Here is a 19,432-nt window from a genome sequence, read left to right as displayed (position 1 = left end):
ATTAGCCCCCAAACTGAAATAGGCACAAAAAAAACTCATTGAAACAATATAGCCTACCCAAATTTTGTCAGCCATAACGCAGTGCTACAATGGTCAATGGAAATTTTGATGAATTTTGTTCTCATACGGCAATGTCGTGTGCGTTTCACAAACAGCGTGTATACAGACTAAAACAGGAGTTGTGTCAGAGAGCGCCATATAATAATTGAGCAAAGGAATTGGATCTTTCACAGCAGGTAATATTTTAGTGATACGAAAACTGTGAATTGGTATCTTATATTCTAATTTGACTAAAGTTACTCACAAAAAAAATGCATATTTTTGGAGAAATTTTCAGGTGACAAAAGCCTCGCTAAATGCCACCATTTTGCATGTAGGCCTTTCCAGGATTGGGAAAAATTTCAAAAGGGGAGGGGGACACCCCCTCCCATTATACCCCTCCCCCAGGACGGCGATCACTCAATCTCGTAAGCCACCCAAAAAAATGGCTCAGCCCCCCTTAGCATCCCCAACCAAAAATTCCTGGCGCCGCCACTGTACAGGCCTATACATATGTATTGCTATTTTATAGTAACAATGTTTTAAATGTCACATCAGTGATCACAGATTCAGTGAGAAACTTGAAATAAAATAAATTAATAGGCCAATTAAACATGGATCTGTAATTTATCAAACAAATCAGTAGTTTATCTCAACATATGCTAACCAGCTATAGGCTTTATCACTCGTTGAACAATGAGTTTACTTTCGTAAGCACTGCACTGTTTTGGCTACACTTTGGAAATGCAGTCTCCAAAAATTCGGTTATATTCGACTACATATGTTGATAAATCGATAGTAGATTAGTACTCAGATATTATTCTACTTGTCAACGGAATAGTATCATGGAGGAAAGGAATAATACGTAGGTGGTTTAATATATTGTCACATCAATATAAGTATTTATTTATTTATTCAAAGGTAAGGAAAATTTTGGGGTTTATTATTACAGAAGGCATAGCCTTAACTAATAAAGTTGTGCGGTATTCTAAAGGAATCCACAAAATGACTGCAATGAAGGCAGCCTCTATCCCCAGCAAAATTGCATTCACTTATCGAGACCGTTTAAGACTAACTAAAAGTAAAGTGCATTTAAAAAGTATCTATATTGTCATCTACACGAAACTATAGCTTCTTCAAGGGGGTTAGGGCACTGCATGGGTGGGAATAATTAAAAAGTGGTAAATTCGAAACCTTCAATTTTTAATATTAGGCCTACTATTTATTATTCAAATACTGACAGAAAACAATCCAATTTACTTTTTTACCTTCATTTTAGTAGATGTAAGTATTTTGTATAGAAATGAAAGACAAATTGTTTAATTTTCGACAATAATGAGAATAAATATATATATTGATACAACAATATTAAAGTACCAAAGAATCGTGTTCGTTTTTTTTGTTTTTTTGTTGCTTAGTTAGTTTGTTTACCTGCAGTGTATCATATATTTGTGCCAGGGGTCGAACTCATAATCAAGGTAACCCCCTAATGCAAGTTAGGAAATTGTTTTGAATTCTCATTGAAAATTCCATGGCATAACTTTAGTTTTACATATTTTAAAATAGGTCATCAACAAGGGGGCATTTTCAATTTGGTAGCAATAATTCCCCCCCCCCCCCCATATAAAACGCCAGCCGATACTCATATAGCTGGTACAGCAAATACTTTTCATGTCCCACAACCGTTCATATAAGTAATTACTATACTTAGTGTTCGTAACACGGTAACGTGTGTTACAGCAACTACTGTTCATGTCCCACAACCGTGCATAAGTAAATACTTCTTAGTGATCGTAACACGGTAATGTGTGTTACAACAACTATACTGTTCATGTCCCACTACCGTGCTAAGTAATTACAGCTTTGTGTTCGTAACACGGTAACGTGTGTTACAGGTGTACTGCATGCCCCACAGCCGTGCATCAGTAATTACGGTGTTCGTAACACGGTAACGTAAATTACATAGATATGTACAGTATAGTAACTGTGCCAGCGATGAGTATCGTGTGAAAGCGAGAGAAACAAAGAACGTATATCTCAGTGGCGTAGGAAGGTACTTTTGAGTGGGGGGCTGAAGACTGATGGCCGGCCTGGGGGAGGGGTCTAAGGGGAGGGGTGTCCCCCTCCCCTTTGGAAATTTTTTGCATTTCTAGGTGGCTTTAGATGCAATTTGGTGCAATATAGCACTGCACTTCAACACCCACTCCATTTTGTAAATAATTTTGCATTTTCACCTGGCCTTAGATGCAATTTGGTGCTCCAAATGAGATTTTTTTTCTCATTTGGAAATGAAAAAGGGGTTTTCTGACTTGCGAAGCGGGGGGGGGGGGCGGAATGATACTTCCGCCCCACCATATTTTTCACTGGGGGGTAGCGCCCCCAGCCCCCCCCGGTTCCTACGCCCTTGGCTATATCTGATTCACATTTCATCTCCTCATTTGATTTAATTGAGATGAATGAGTCAATGTTTACTGACTGACGTCATAACGCATGGCCACCACCTGTACACGGCAATTTGCCAAAATGTATTAAGGTACCTCAATACAAATGGTGGTAAAGATAACTGTGATTGTCCGGTGGTGTGTATAATAGCACACACTGACGAAAGTCCGTAGTAAAGTAACATATAACAACTTGTATTTATACAAAGAGATATTTACACCGTTCAGTTCGTCACAAAAAAAACCCCGAAAAACAAAATAAACTGTCAGTGGAATGTTGAAACACACGAAAATGCTCTAAATCTATCAACGTAGGACGCAAATGGTGCAAAATTAGCTGACTCGTAAAGACCGTGTTGGCCTGTCGGCCCCCAACACCCCAAAACATAAATAACTTGTTTTTTTTTTTAAATTTTCTATGGAAGGCCAAATAATCAGCTCTGCCACAATAACTGCAAACACTCTGTCCATGAGGATCTGTTGTTAGCACGGGACAGTATACTGGTTAAAATATAATTGTCTGCATAGGCATATAATAGCTATTTATATAAGTGAATATTCAAAGTCTGCAGCACTAAATATTGTGATCAATTTTGCATCAAATGGAATATGTTTCTACTGGTTAACAGCACATCGCATGAGTGCGATGTTATAATTAACGATTCAGAAAAAAAAGGTATAACAATCATTATGTCATCTTTATTCACAGGGCTTAAATATCTGCTTTGTTGGCTCCAATTATAGCACGCTATAGCAAGGAAAGTTTTGTGATTACGTAATCGACCTGCCGTCGTCGTAAATCGACCTCATGCTCTACAATAAGCTGGCATATAGCTTCTTAACACGATTATGCTCTTTGTGTCAACACTGTGTTGAAATATGTTCATGTCTACAGTGTAGTCAATCATACAGCGTTCAAACAAAGACCCTCATACAAGAAAAATATGTGGCAGGCGTTGCAGACTAATTGGTAAAAAGTGGTCATTTTACAACCGAGGCAGGTCGATTACGTAATCTCAAAAACTTTTCCATGATAGCGTGCTATATAGTTGGGGTCTATGGAGCAGACCTTAAATGTCTCGTGCAGTCGTATTTGACGTTGCATGTAAGCATTATAACACTGTTAACAATTGTAGACCACTTATCTTCACAAATAGCGTGCAACTATAGGTTGCCACCACTATGCGGTGTAATGCCAAAAGAACACTCGGGCGGATTAATATATAGAATATTTATGGAGTGTGACACCTTAGCTATAAATAGGCCTATCATCCATAAATAGATCCTGTGTAAATATCATTCATAATATCTGCTCTTCCTTTCGTATATACGTTGACTTTACTTCCTTCTAGTCAGCCTACATTAAAGCAATCAATACAATCTGGCCATGCTAATAGTACAATAAATATCACATTGAACGGCTTCACGTATATAACACAACCGATTGTGATGCAGGGATGGCGTAATATTAGGTCTATGCAGAACGTGAATCGATAACAACGGTCAAAGGTAAAGTTTGTTGGTTTTAATTTTCGGCAAACACGCTGTAGTGTATGATATGTATATTAATGTTTATCGTTTGATCAGTTTTCAAGTAACCAAATAATATAATAAGACAATGACCTATTATTCACCGATGATACATGGATTAGGCCTAATTAAATGCATATGCATGAAGCCGAATCAAACAATATTGTCATAAATTTTAAGCGTTAGAACATGTTAATAGTTATTACCAGCGCTTCGAATGACTAGTTGGAGTTAGAAAACAACACAAACGTAACTAAATTATGTCATCTTCACTCACTGCGATTGTCTTTATCAAATTTTTGTTACAAAGAGCTGCTTTTTGTGTATCATTTACTACAACTTTCATGTGTCAAAAAATATTCAGTCATATATAATACGTACAGATCTCTGCTAATGTCGGTACAACGGGACGACGGATCATGACCGTGAACCCGCAATGCTACTCATGATGGAGGGCGACATGGCCAGCTTGTCCTTCATCATGTTTAAAGCATTGTGAGGTTATCTAGTATTTAACAGTTCAATGAGTACTCGAACTGTCATGTACTTGGATAACCTTGCACTGCTTTTTGTGTCATCGGTACTTCAGCGGCCGTAATCAACGATCCCTCATTCGAACCACCACACCACCCACAACTCACACTTTTGAAAATCCTGTGCACGTTACAGACGATTATTAGGAATTAGGTAGATTAGGTAATTTTATTAAGGTTCCATAGCCAGGGGAGTTAGGTTGCTGTTTCCACTTATAAAGCTCTGTACAGTTTTTTTTCTGACACGTTGACAACATTATGTAGCAAATTGGAGCAGTTTGATACTAGACAAAAAACAAAACAACAATTTTTGCCTTCAGTTGTCTTAATTCCTATTTATCTTTTTGACAAAATAATGATGGGACAATTATATTTGAAACGAGATGTCTCATGAGCTAAGGTTTGGTGGTCACAACAGAGGCATATGTATAGGAAGGTATCTTTGTGTGGGATAAAAAGAGTAAAATGTTATCGACTAGATTGCAGGAATGTTTAAAGGGGTATAAGGAAGATGGGAGGGGTGGGGCATTATATACGGAGACCCCGTATAGGGAAGCTGCATGATTTCAAAATATTTTTTGTTCACCCTTAGTCCCTAGCAGCAAAGTACATGTCAAAATGAGGTATTCCGCTCTTACTTTTAATGAAAGATTATAAAGAATCCTCTTGGCCTTTGTTTTTTTTGGGGGGGGAGGGGGGGGGGCGAGCATGAGTAGTTGATAAGAGAAACAATATTTTGAGAGTGTCTTATCGTCTCTTCGTTCCTTCTGGATGTTGAGCAAATGAATTTAAAAGACGACATTTTTTAAAAGAAAATAATTTCTGGGGATGTATTACAATTGTAATAATCTCCCCAATCCTTCTTTATTTCTCCTGTGAAATATTATATTTTCAATTTGATGTAATATAATAAGATTCCAACGTTTTGTTGTATTTACTTTCATTGTTTACACATGAAAAGATCTGATTCCTTTTTGTAAAAGTTCCACTTTTGTAAAAGTGGGATAGATATGTTGATCAAACGACAGTTCAATTGATTGCTACCGTATATCTAATACAGGCCTATACATATGTATTGGTCTGTATTTTATAGTAACAATGTTTTAAATGTCACATCAGTGATCACAGATTCAGTGAGAAACTTGAAATAAATTCTATAAATAAATAGGCCAATTAAACACGGATCTGTTATAATAAAACAAATCAGTAGTTTATCTCAACATGTGCTAACCAGCTATAGGCTATCACTCGTTGAACAATGAGTTTACTTTCGTAAGCACTGCACTGTTTTGGCTACACTTTGGAAATGCAGTCTCCAAAAATTCGGTTATATTCGGCTACATATGTTGATAAATCGAGATTAGTACTCAGATGTTATTCTACATGTCAACGGAATAGTATCATGGAGGAAAGGAATAATACGTAGGTGGTTTAATTGTCACATCAATATAAGTATTTATTTATTTATACAAAGGTAAGGAAAATTTTGGGGTTTATTATTACAGAAGGCATAGCCTTAACTCATAAAGTTGTGCGGTATTCTAAAGGAATCCACAAAATTACTGTAATGATGGCAGCCTCTATCGCCAGCAAAAATTGCATTCAATTATCGAGACCGTTTAAAACTAACTAAAAGTAAAGTGCCTTTAAAAAGTATCTATATTGTCATCTACACGAAACTATAGCTTCTCAGTTCAAGGGGGTTAGGGCACTGCATGGGTGAGAATAATTAAAAAGTGGTATATTCGAAACCTTAAATTTTTAGGCCTACTATTTATTATTCAAATACTGATAGAAAACAATCCAATGTACTTTTTTACCTTCATTTTAGTAGATATAAGAATTTTGTATAAAATTGAAAGACAAATTGTTTTATTTTCGACAATAATGAGAATAAATATATATATTGATACAACAATATTAAAGTACCCAAGTATCGTGTTCGTTATAGTTTTCTATTGCTTGGTTAGTTTGTTACCTGCAGTGTATCATATATTTGTGCCAGGGGTCCAACTCATAATCCATAGGGGGCAAGGTAACCCCTAATGCAAGTTGGGAAATTGTTTTGGATTCTCATTGAAAATTCCATGGCATCAACAAGAGGCCATTACTCAATTTGAAAGAACGGTACCAATACCCCCCCCCCCCCCCCCCCAAACACGCCGGCCGATACTGATAGCTGGTACAACAACTATACTGTTCATGTCCCACAACCGTGCATCAGTAATTACTACTTAGTGTTCGTAACACGGTAACATATGTTACAGGTGGCACTATTAATGTACCACAACCCGTACATCAGTATAATTAATACTTACGGTGTTGGTAACACGGTAACGTGTGTTACAGGTGGCACTGTTCATGTCCAACAACCGTACATCAGTAATTAACACGGTAACGTGAGTTACATAGATATGCACAGTATAGTTACTGTGCCAGCGATGAGTATCGTGTGAAAGCGCGAAAAACGAAGAAAGTATATCTGATTCACATTTCATCTCTGTGATATCCGGTGATGTGTATAATAGCACACACTGACGAAAGTCCGTAGTAAAGTAACATAACAACTTGTATTTACAAAGAGATATTTACACCGTTCAGTTCGTCACAAAAAAACACGAAAAACAAAATAAACTGTTAGTGGAATGTTGAAAAACACGAAAATGCTCTAAATCTATCAACGTATGACACAAATGGTGCAAAATTAGCTGACTCGTAAAGACCGTGTTGGCCTGTCGGCCCCCAACACCCGAAAACATAACTAACTTTTTCTTAAATTTTCTATGGAAGGCCAAATAAGCAGCTCTGTCACAATAACTGCAAACACTCTGTCCATGAGGATCTGTTGTTAGCGCGGTACGGTATACTGGTTACAATATAACTGTCTGCATAACGTGAAAGCAAAGTACGACGTTGATATCATGAACATTTGCTATCGAACGTGCACGACTTCATGACTGCACTGATGAAGGAGTCGTACTGGCTAAATGATTGGTAATGATGTGTATCCGTTCTTGCATAGGCCTATAACTGCTATTTATATAAGTGAATATTCAAAGTCTGCAGCACCAAATATTGTGATCAATTTTGCATCAAATGGAATATGTTTCTACTGGTTAACAGCACATCGCATGAGTGCCATGTTATAATTAACGATTCAGAAAAAAAATAACAATAATTGTTGTCATCTTTATTCACAGGGCTTAAATATCTGCTTTGTTAGCTCAAATTATAGCGCGCTATAGCTAGGAAAGTTTTGTGATTACGTAATCGACCTGCCGTCGTCGTAAATCGACCTCAGGCTCTACAATAAGCCTGCATATAGCTTCTTAACACGATTATGCTCTTTGTGTAAACACTGTGTGGAAATATGTTCATGTCTATACAGTGTAGTCAATCATACAGCGTTTAAACAGAGACCCTCATACAAGAAAAATATGTGGCAGGCGTTGCAGACTAATTGGTAAAAAGTGGTCATTTTACAACCGAGGCAGGTCGATTACGTAATCTCAGAAAACTTTTCCATGATAGAGTGCTGTAGTTGAGGTCTATAGAGCAGACCTTAAATGTCTCGTGCAGTCGTATTTAACGTTGCATGTAAGCATTATAAACACTGTTAACAATTTTAGCCACTTATCTTCACAACTAGTGTGCAACTATAGGTTGCCACCACTATGCGGTATATAATGTCAAAAGAACACTCTGGCGGATTAATATATAGACTGTTCATGGAGTGTGACACCTAAGCTATAAATAGGCCTTTCATCCATATATATACACCCTGTGTAAGTACCATTCATAATATCTGCTTTTTCTTGCGTATACGTTGACTATACTTCCTTCTAGTCAGACTACAAAAAAACCTTCAATACAATCTGGTCATGCATGGTACAACATGCCTATAGTACAATAATATGCCTATAGTACAATAATATGCCTATAGTACAATAATATGCCTATAGTACAATAAAAATCATATTGAACGGCTTCACATACATAACACAACCAATTGTGATGGAGGAATGGCTTAATATTAGGTCTATGCAGAACCTGAATTGATAAAAACGGTCAAGGGTAAAGGGTGTTTGTTTTGATTTTCGGCAGACACGCTGTAGTGTATGATATGTACATTGATATTTATCGTTTGATATTTTGCAAGTAACCAAATAAAATAATACGACAATGACCTATTATCCACCGATCATACATTGATTAGGCCTAATTTAATGCATATGCATGAAGCCGAATCAAACAATATTGTCATTTTTTTAGCGTTTTTTTAGCGTTTTTTTAGCGTTTTTTTAGCATTTTTTTAGCGTTTAGCATAAATTTTTAGCGTTAGAACATGTTAATAGTTATTACCAGCGCTTCAAATGACTAGTTGGAGTTAGAAAACAACACAAACGTAACTAAATTATGTTATCTTTACTCACTGTGATTGTCTCTATAAAATTTGTGGTACCAAGAGCTGCTTTTTGTGTATCATTTACTACAACTTTCATGTGTCAAAAAATATTCAGTCATATATAATACGTACAGATCTCTGCTAATGACGGGACGGCGGATATACCGTGAACCCGCAATGCATCTCATGATGGAGGGCGACTTGGCCAGCTGTCATACATCATGAGTTGAAAGCATTGTGAAGTTGTTAGGTATTTGGCAGTCCAATGAGTACTCGAACTGCCATATACTTGAATAGCTTACACAATCCTTTTGTGTGATCGGTACTTCTGCGGCCGTAATCAACGATCCCACACTGGTCTGCACCCCTCATTCGAACCACTATTCGAACCACGAACACACACTTTTGAAAAACCTGTGCACGTTACGGACGATTAGTAGGAATTAGGTATATTAGGTAACTTTATTAAGGTTTCATAGCCAGGGGAGTTAGGTTGCTGTTTCCACTTAAAAAGCTCTGTACAGCTTTTTTTCTGACACGTTGACAACATTATATAGCAAATTGGAGCAGTTTGATACTAGACAAAAAAAAAACAACAATCTTAATTCCTATTTATCTTCTTGACAATGATGTGACAATTATATTTGAAACGAGAGGTCTCATGAGCTAAGGTTTGGTGGTCACAACAGAGGCATATGTATAGGAAGGTATTTTTGTGTGGGAATAAAAAGAGTAAAATGTTATCGACTAGATTGCAGGAATGTTTAAAGGGGTATAAGGAAGATGGGAGGGGCGGGGCAGTATACGGAGGCCCCCCAGGGAAGCTGCATGATTTGAAAATATTTTTTGTTCACCCTTAGTCCCTAGCAGCAAAGTACATGTCAAAATGAGGTATTCCGCTCTTACTTTTAATGAAAGATTATAAAGAATCCTCTTGGCCTTTTTTTTTGGGGGGGGGGGGGGCGAGCGTGAGTAGTTGATAAGAGAAACAATATTTTGAGAGTGTCTTATCGTCTCTTCGTTCCTTCTAGATGTTGAGCAAAGGAATTTAAAAATACGACATTTTTTAAAGAAAATAATTACTGGGGATTTATTACAATTGTAATAATCTCCCCAATCCTTCTTTGATTTCTCCTGTGAAATATTATATTTTTAATTTGAAGTAATATCATAAGATTCCACGTTTTGTTATATTTACTTTAATTCTTTACATAAGAAAATTTCTGATTCCTTTTTGTAAAAGATTCCACTTTTGTAAAAGTGGGATATAGATGTTGATAAAACGACAGTTCAATTGATTGCTACCGTATATCTCATACAGGCCCAGTGGCGGCGCCAAGGGGGGACTTGGGGGGGGCTTTAGCCCCCACTGAAGTAGTCAGCCCCCCCCATTAGCCCCCAAACTGAAATAGGCACAAAAAAAACTCATTGAAACAATATAGCCTACCCAAATTTTGTCAGCCATAACGCAGTGCTACAATGGTCAATGGAAATTTTGATGAATTTTGTTCTCATACGGCAATGTCGTGTGCGTTTCACAAACAGCGTGTATACAGACTAAAACAGGAGTTGTGTCAGAGAGCGCCATATAATAATTGAGCAAAGGAATTGGATCTTTCACAGCAGGTAATATTTTAGTGATACGAAAACTGTGAATTGGTATCTTATATTCTAATTTGACTAAAGTTACTCACAAAAAAAATGCATATTTTTGGAGAAATTTTCAGGTGACAAAAGCCTCGCTAAATGCCACCATTTTGCATGTAGGCCTTTCCAGGATTGGGAAAAATTTCAAAAGGGGAGGGGGACACCCCCTCCCATTATACCCCTCCCCCAGGACGGCGATCACTCAATCTCGTAAGCCACCCAAAAAAATGGCTCAGCCCCCCTTAGCATCCCCAACCAAAAATTCCTGGCGCCGCCACTGTACAGGCCTATACATATGTATTGCTATTTTATAGTAACAATGTTTTAAATGTCACATCAGTGATCACAGATTCAGTGAGAAACTTGAAATAAAATAAATTAATAGGCCAATTAAACATGGATCTGTAATTTATCAAACAAATCAGTAGTTTATCTCAACATATGCTAACCAGCTATAGGCTTTATCACTCGTTGAACAATGAGTTTACTTTCGTAAGCACTGCACTGTTTTGGCTACACTTTGGAAATGCAGTCTCCAAAAATTCGGTTATATTCGACTACATATGTTGATAAATCGATAGTAGATTAGTACTCAGATATTATTCTACTTGTCAACGGAATAGTATCATGGAGGAAAGGAATAATACGTAGGTGGTTTAATATATTGTCACATCAATATAAGTATTTATTTATTTATTCAAAGGTAAGGAAAATTTTGGGGTTTATTATTACAGAAGGCATAGCCTTAACTAATAAAGTTGTGCGGTATTCTAAAGGAATCCACAAAATGACTGCAATGAAGGCAGCCTCTATCCCCAGCAAAATTGCATTCACTTATCGAGACCGTTTAAGACTAACTAAAAGTAAAGTGCATTTAAAAAGTATCTATATTGTCATCTACACGAAACTATAGCTTCTTCAAGGGGGTTAGGGCACTGCATGGGTGGGAATAATTAAAAAGTGGTAAATTCGAAACCTTCAATTTTTAATATTAGGCCTACTATTTATTATTCAAATACTGACAGAAAACAATCCAATTTACTTTTTTACCTTCATTTTAGTAGATGTAAGTATTTTGTATAGAAATGAAAGACAAATTGTTTAATTTTCGACAATAATGAGAATAAATATATATATTGATACAACAATATTAAAGTACCAAAGAATCGTGTTCGTTTTTTTTGTTTTTTTGTTGCTTAGTTAGTTTGTTTACCTGCAGTGTATCATATATTTGTGCCAGGGGTCGAACTCATAATCAAGGTAACCCCCTAATGCAAGTTAGGAAATTGTTTTGAATTCTCATTGAAAATTCCATGGCATAACTTTAGTTTTACATATTTTAAAATAGGTCATCAACAAGGGGGCATTTTCAATTTGGTAGCAATAATTCCCCCCCCCCCCATATAAAACGCCAGCCGATACTCATATAGCTGGTACAGCAAATACTTTTCATGTCCCACAACCGTTCATATAAGTAATTACTATACTTAGTGTTCGTAACACGGTAACGTGTGTTACAGCAACTACTGTTCATGTCCCACAACCGTGCATAAGTAAATACTTCTTAGTGATCGTAACACGGTAATGTGTGTTACAACAACTATACTGTTCATGTCCCACTACCGTGCTAAGTAATTACAGCTTTGTGTTCGTAACACGGTAACGTGTGTTACAGGTGTACTGCATGCCCCACAGCCGTGCATCAGTAATTACGGTGTTCGTAACACGGTAACGTAAATTACATAGATATGTACAGTATAGTAACTGTGCCAGCGATGAGTATCGTGTGAAAGCGAGAGAAACAAAGAACGTATATCTCAGTGGCGTAGGAAGGTACTTTTGAGTGGGGGGCTGAAGACTGATGGCCGGCCTGGGGGAGGGGTCTAAGGGGAGGGGTGTCCCCCTCCCCTTTGGAAATTTTTTGCATTTCTAGGTGGCTTTAGATGCAATTTGGTGCAATATAGCACTGCACTTCAACACCCACTCCATTTTGTAAATAATTTTGCATTTTCACCTGGCCTTAGATGCAATTTGGTGCTCCAAATGAGATTTTTTTTCTCATTTGGAAATGAAAAAGGGGTTTTCTGACTTGCGAAGCGGGGGGGGGGGGGGCGGAATGATACTTCCGCCCCACCATATTTTTCACTGGGGGGTAGCGCCCCCAGCCCCCCCCGGTTCCTACGCCCTTGGCTATATCTGATTCACATTTCATCTCCTCATTTGATTTAATTGAGATGAATGAGTCAATGTTTACTGACTGACGTCATAACGCATGGCCACCACCTGTACACGGCAATTTGCCAAAATGTATTAAGGTACCTCAATACAAATGGTGGTAAAGATAACTGTGATTGTCCGGTGGTGTGTATAATAGCACACACTGACGAAAGTCCGTAGTAAAGTAACATATAACAACTTGTATTTATACAAAGAGATATTTACACCGTTCAGTTCGTCACAAAAAAAACCCCGAAAAACAAAATAAACTGTCAGTGGAATGTTGAAACACACGAAAATGCTCTAAATCTATCAACGTAGGACGCAAATGGTGCAAAATTAGCTGACTCGTAAAGACCGTGTTGGCCTGTCGGCCCCCAACACCCCAAAACATAAATAACTTGTTTTTTTTTTTAAATTTTCTATGGAAGGCCAAATAATCAGCTCTGCCACAATAACTGCAAACACTCTGTCCATGAGGATCTGTTGTTAGCACGGGACAGTATACTGGTTAAAATATAATTGTCTGCATAGGCATATAATAGCTATTTATATAAGTGAATATTCAAAGTCTGCAGCACTAAATATTGTGATCAATTTTGCATCAAATGGAATATGTTTCTACTGGTTAACAGCACATCGCATGAGTGCGATGTTATAATTAACGATTCAGAAAAAAAAGGTATAACAATCATTATGTCATCTTTATTCACAGGGCTTAAATATCTGCTTTGTTGGCTCCAATTATAGCACGCTATAGCAAGGAAAGTTTTGTGATTACGTAATCGACCTGCCGTCGTCGTAAATCGACCTCATGCTCTACAATAAGCTGGCATATAGCTTCTTAACACGATTATGCTCTTTGTGTCAACACTGTGTTGAAATATGTTCATGTCTACAGTGTAGTCAATCATACAGCGTTCAAACAAAGACCCTCATACAAGAAAAATATGTGGCAGGCGTTGCAGACTAATTGGTAAAAAGTGGTCATTTTACAACCGAGGCAGGTCGATTACGTAATCTCAAAAACTTTTCCATGATAGCGTGCTATATAGTTGGGGTCTATGGAGCAGACCTTAAATGTCTCGTGCAGTCGTATTTGACGTTGCATGTAAGCATTATAACACTGTTAACAATTGTAGACCACTTATCTTCACAAATAGCGTGCAACTATAGGTTGCCACCACTATGCGGTGTAATGCCAAAAGAACACTCGGGCGGATTAATATATAGAATATTTATGGAGTGTGACACCTTAGCTATAAATAGGCCTATCATCCATAAATAGATCCTGTGTAAATATCATTCATAATATCTGCTCTTCCTTTCGTATATACGTTGACTTTACTTCCTTCTAGTCAGCCTACATTAAAGCAATCAATACAATCTGGCCATGCTAATAGTACAATAAATATCACATTGAACGGCTTCACGTATATAACACAACCGATTGTGATGCAGGGATGGCGTAATATTAGGTCTATGCAGAACGTGAATCGATAACAACGGTCAAAGGTAAAGTTTGTTGGTTTTAATTTTCGGCAAACACGCTGTAGTGTATGATATGTATATTAATGTTTATCGTTTGATCAGTTTTCAAGTAACCAAATAATATAATAAGACAATGACCTATTATTCACCGATGATACATGGATTAGGCCTAATTAAATGCATATGCATGAAGCCGAATCAAACAATATTGTCATAAATTTTAAGCGTTAGAACATGTTAATAGTTATTACCAGCGCTTCGAATGACTAGTTGGAGTTAGAAAACAACACAAACGTAACTAAATTATGTCATCTTCACTCACTGCGATTGTCTTTATCAAATTTTTGTTACAAAGAGCTGCTTTTTGTGTATCATTTACTACAACTTTTATGTGTCAAAAAATATTCAGTCATATATAATACGTACAGATCTCTGCTAATGTCGGTACAACGGGACGACGGATCATGACCGTGAACCCGCAATGCTACTCATGATGGAGGGCGACATGGCCAGCTTGTCCTTCATCATGTTTAAAGCATTGTGAGGTTATCTAGTATTTAACAGTTCAATGAGTACTCGAACTGTCATGTACTTGGATAACCTTGCACTGCTTTTTGTGTCATCGGTACTTCAGCGGCCGTAATCAACGATCCCTCATTCGAACCACCACACCACCCACAACTCACACTTTTGAAAATCCTGTGCACGTTACAGACGATTATTAGGAATTAGGTAGATTAGGTAATTTTATTAAGGTTCCATAGCCAGGGGAGTTAGGTTGCTGTTTCCACTTATAAAGCTCTGTACAGTTTTTTTTCTGACACGTTGACAACATTATGTAGCAAATTGGAGCAGTTTGATACTAGACAAAAAACAAAACAACAATTTTTGCCTTCAGTTGTCTTAATTCCTATTTATCTTTTTGACAAAATAATGATGGGACAATTATATTTGAAACGAGATGTCTCATGAGCTAAGGTTTGGTGGTCACAACAGAGGCATATGTATAGGAAGGTATCTTTGTGTGGGATAAAAAGAGTAAAATGTTATCGACTAGATTGCAGGAATGTTTAAAGGGGTATAAGGAAGATGGGAGGGGTGGGGCATTATATACGGAGACCCCGTATAGGGAAGCTGCATGATTTCAAAATATTTTTTGTTCACCCTTAGTCCCTAGCAGCAAAGTACATGTCAAAATGAGGTATTCCGCTCTTACTTTTAATGAAAGATTATAAAGAATCCTCTTGGCCTTTGTTTTTTTTGGGGGGGAGGGGGGGGGCGAGCATGAGTAGTTGATAAGAGAAACAATATTTTGAGAGTGTCTTATCGTCTCTTCGTTCCTTCTGGATGTTGAGCAAATGAATTTAAAAGACGACATTTTTTAAAAGAAAATAATTTCTGGGGATGTATTACAATTGTAATAATCTCCCCAATCCTTCTTTATTTCTCCTGTGAAATATTATATTTTCAATTTGATGTAATATAATAAGATTCCAACGTTTTGTTGTATTTACTTTCATTGTTTACACATGAAAAGATCTGATTCCTTTTTGTAAAAGTTCCACTTTTGTAAAAGTGGGATAGATATGTTGATCAAACGACAGTTCAATTGATTGCTACCGTATATCTAATACAGGCCTATACATATGTATTGGTCTGTATTTTATAGTAACAATGTTTTAAATGTCACATCAGTGATCACAGATTCAGTGAGAAACTTGAAATAAATTCTATAAATAAATAGGCCAATTAAACACGGATCTGTTATAATAAAACAAATCAGTAGTTTATCTCAACATGTGCTAACCAGCTATAGGCTATCACTCGTTGAACAATGAGTTTACTTTCGTAAGCACTGCACTGTTTTGGCTACACTTTGGAAATGCAGTCTCCAAAAATTCGGTTATATTCGGCTACATATGTTGATAAATCGAGATTAGTACTCAGATGTTATTCTACATGTCAACGGAATAGTATCATGGAGGAAAGGAATAATACGTAGGTGGTTTAATTGTCACATCAATATAAGTATTTATTTATTTATACAAAGGTAAGGAAAATTTTGGGGTTTATTATTACAGAAGGCATAGCCTTAACTCATAAAGTTGTGCGGTATTCTAAAGGAATCCACAAAATTACTGTAATGATGGCAGCCTCTATCGCCAGCAAAAATTGCATTCAATTATCGAGACCGTTTAAAACTAACTAAAAGTAAAGTGCCTTTAAAAAGTATCTATATTGTCATCTACACGAAACTATAGCTTCTCAGTTCAAGGGGGTTAGGGCACTGCATGGGTGAGAATAATTAAAAAGTGGTATATTCGAAACCTTAAATTTTTAGGCCTACTATTTATTATTCAAATACTGATAGAAAACAATCCAATGTACTTTTTTACCTTCATTTTAGTAGATATAAGAATTTTGTATAAAATTGAAAGACAAATTGTTTTATTTTCGACAATAATGAGAATAAATATATATATTGATACAACAATATTAAAGTACCCAAGTATCGTGTTCGTTATAGTTTTCTATTGCTTGGTTAGTTTGTTACCTGCAGTGTATCATATATTTGTGCCAGGGGTCCAACTCATAATCCATAGGGGGCAAGGTAACCCCTAATGCAAGTTGGGAAATTGTTTTGGATTCTCATTGAAAATTCCATGGCATCAACAAGAGGCCATTACTCAATTTGAAAGAACGGTACCAATACCCCCCCCCCCCCAAACACGCCGGCCGATACTGATAGCTGGTACAACAACTATACTGTTCATGTCCCACAACCGTGCATCAGTAATTACTACTTAGTGTTCGTAACACGGTAACATATGTTACAGGTGGCACTATTAATGTACCACAACCCGTACATCAGTATAATTAATACTTACGGTGTTGGTAACACGGTAACGTGTGTTACAGGTGGCACTGTTCATGTCCAACAACCGTACATCAGTAATTAACACGGTAACGTGAGTTACATAGATATGCACAGTATAGTTACTGTGCCAGCGATGAGTATCGTGTGAAAGCGCGAAAAACGAAGAAAGTATATCTGATTCACATTTCATCTCTGTGATATCCGGTGATGTGTATAATAGCACACACTGACGAAAGTCCGTAGTAAAGTAACATAACAACTTGTATTTACAAAGAGATATTTACACCGTTCAGTTCGTCACAAAAAAACACGAAAAACAAAATAAACTGTTAGTGGAATGTTGAAAAACACGAAAATGCTCTAAATCTATCAACGTATGACACAAATGGTGCAAAATTAGCTGACTCGTAAAGACCGTGTTGGCCTGTCGGCCCCCAACACCCGAAAACATAACTAACTTTTTCTTAAATTTTCTATGGAAGGCCAAATAAGCAGCTCTGTCACAATAACTGCAAACACTCTGTCCATGAGGATCTGTTGTTAGCGCGGTACGGTATACTGGTTACAATATAACTGTCTGCATAACGTGAAAGCAAAGTACGACGTTGATATCATGAACATTTGCTATCGAACGTGCACGACTTCATGACTGCACTGATGAAGGAGTCGTACTGGCTAAATGATTGGTAATGATGTGTATCCGTTCTTGCATAGGCCTATAACTGCTATTTATATAAGTGAATATTCAAAGTCTGCAGCACCAAATATTGTGATCAATTTTGCATCAAATGGAATATGTTTCTACTGGTTAACAGCACATCGCATGAGTGCCATGTTATAATTAACGATTCAGAAAAAAAATAACAATAATTGTTGTCATCTTTATTCACAGGGCTTAAATATCTGCTTTGTTAGCTCAAATTATAGCGCGCTATAGCTAGGAAAGTTTTGTGATTACGTAATCGACCTGCCGTCGTCGTAAATCGACCTCAGGCTCTACAATAAGCCTGCATATAGCTTCTTAACACGATTATGCTCTTTGTGTAAACACTGTGTGGAAATATGTTCATGTCTATACAGTGTAGTCAATCATACAGCGTTTAAACAGAGACCCTCATACAAGAAAAATATGTGGCAGGCGTTGCAGACTAATTGGTAAAAAGTGGTCATTTTACAACCGAGGCAGGTCGATTACGTAATCTCAGAAAACTTTTCCATGATAGAGTGCTGTAGTTGAGGTCTATAGAGCAGACCTTAAATGTCTCGTGCAGTCGTATTTAACGTTGCATGTAAGCATTATAAACACTGTTAACAATTTTAGCCACTTATCTTCACAACTAGTGTGCAACTATAGGTTGCCACCACTATGCGGTATATAATGTCAAAAGAACACTCTGGCGGATTAATATATAGACTGTTCATGGAGTGTGACACCTAAGCTATAAATAGGCCTTTCATCCATATATATACACCCTGTGTAAGTACCATTCATAATATCTGCTTTTTCTTGCGTATACGTTGACTATACTTCCTTCTAGTCAGACTACAAAAAAACCTTCAATACAATCTGGTCATGCATGGTACAACATGCCTATAGTACAATAATATGCCTATAGTACAATAATATGCCTATAGTACAATAATATGCCTATAGTACAATAAAAATCATATTGAACGGCTTCACATACATAACACAACCAATTGTGATGGAGGAATGGCTTAATATTAGGTCTATGCAGAACCTGAATTGATAAAAACGGTCAAGGGTAAAGGGTGTTTGTTTTGATTTTCGGCAGACACGCTGTAGTGTATGATATGTACATTGATGTTTATCGTTTGATATTTTGCAAGTAACCAAATAAAATAATACGACAATGACCTATTATCCACCGATCATACATTGATTAGGCCTAATTTAATGCATATGCATGAAGCCGAATCAAACAATATTGTCATTTTTTTAGCGTTTTTTTAGCGTTTTTTTAGCGTTTTTTTAGCATTTTTTTAGCGTTTAGCATAAATTTTTAGCGTTAGAACATGTTAATAGTTATTACCAGCGCTTCAAATGACTAGTTGGAGTTAGAAAACAACACAAACGTAACTAAATTATGTTATCTTTACTCACTGTGATTGTCTCTATAAAATTTGTGGTACCAAGAGCTGCTTTTTGTGTATCATTTACTACAACTTTCATGTGTCAAAAAATATTCAGTCATATATAATACGTACAGATCTCTGCTAATGACGGGAC

At 36.9% G+C, this 19,432-nt stretch overlaps 1 long non-coding RNA gene across 1 annotated transcript in view; it reads left to right on the top strand.

Annotated features, from left to right (window-relative positions):
- Positions 1-13,739: 13,739 nt before the first annotated feature.
- The window catches only part of LOC139961485 (uncharacterized), a 36,881-nt gene continuing 31,188 nt past the window's right edge, over positions 13,740-19,432 (top strand). The window contains exon 1 of the long non-coding RNA XR_011790899.1: positions 13,740-14,597. This is a non-coding gene — a long non-coding RNA (uncharacterized lncRNA). The remainder of the gene's footprint in view (positions 14,598-19,432) is intronic.

The sequence above is a fragment of the Apostichopus japonicus genome, chromosome 20 (genome assembly GCF_037975245.1).
Source record: "Apostichopus japonicus isolate 1M-3 chromosome 20, ASM3797524v1, whole genome shotgun sequence".
NCBI lineage: Eukaryota > Metazoa > Echinodermata > Holothuroidea > Aspidochirotida > Stichopodidae > Apostichopus > Apostichopus japonicus.
The sequence above is the reverse complement of the archived record's forward strand: the minus strand, read 5'-3'. Positions and strand labels throughout refer to the sequence as shown.